This window comes from Quercus suber, unplaced genomic scaffold (assembly GCF_002906115.3).
Source record: "Quercus suber isolate HL8 unplaced genomic scaffold, Cork oak 2.0 scaffold_257, whole genome shotgun sequence".
NCBI classification, from domain to species: Eukaryota; Viridiplantae; Streptophyta; class Magnoliopsida; order Fagales; family Fagaceae; genus Quercus; species Quercus suber.
Genome location: NW_027069713.1, coordinates 588,444 through 588,835, shown reverse-complemented (window position 1 = coordinate 588,835; position 392 = coordinate 588,444).

Genomic DNA, 392 nt, shown 5'->3' with positions numbered 1-392 from the left:
AACCCCAATCCTGAGCTTGGGTCTCCTGCTCCTACTCCGCCTGAAGATCTTGCACAAGACATTCCACCTCGTCACTCAACTCGGGTAAGATCTATTCCTGCACATTTACTTGACTATCATTGTTACACTGCTCTTGCTACACTACACGAGCCTCACACCTATCGTGAGGCTTCCACTGACCCTTTATGGCAGATTGCAATGAAAGAGGAACTTGATGCATTATCTAAAAACCATACTTGGGATTTGGTGACACTTCCTCCTGGGAAATCTGTGGTTGGTTGTAAGTGGATCTACAAGATTAAGACTCGCTCTGATGGGTATATATTAGAGAATTATCACAAAGCTCGTCTTGTTGCAAAAGGTTTTACACAAGAGTATGGGATTGATTATGA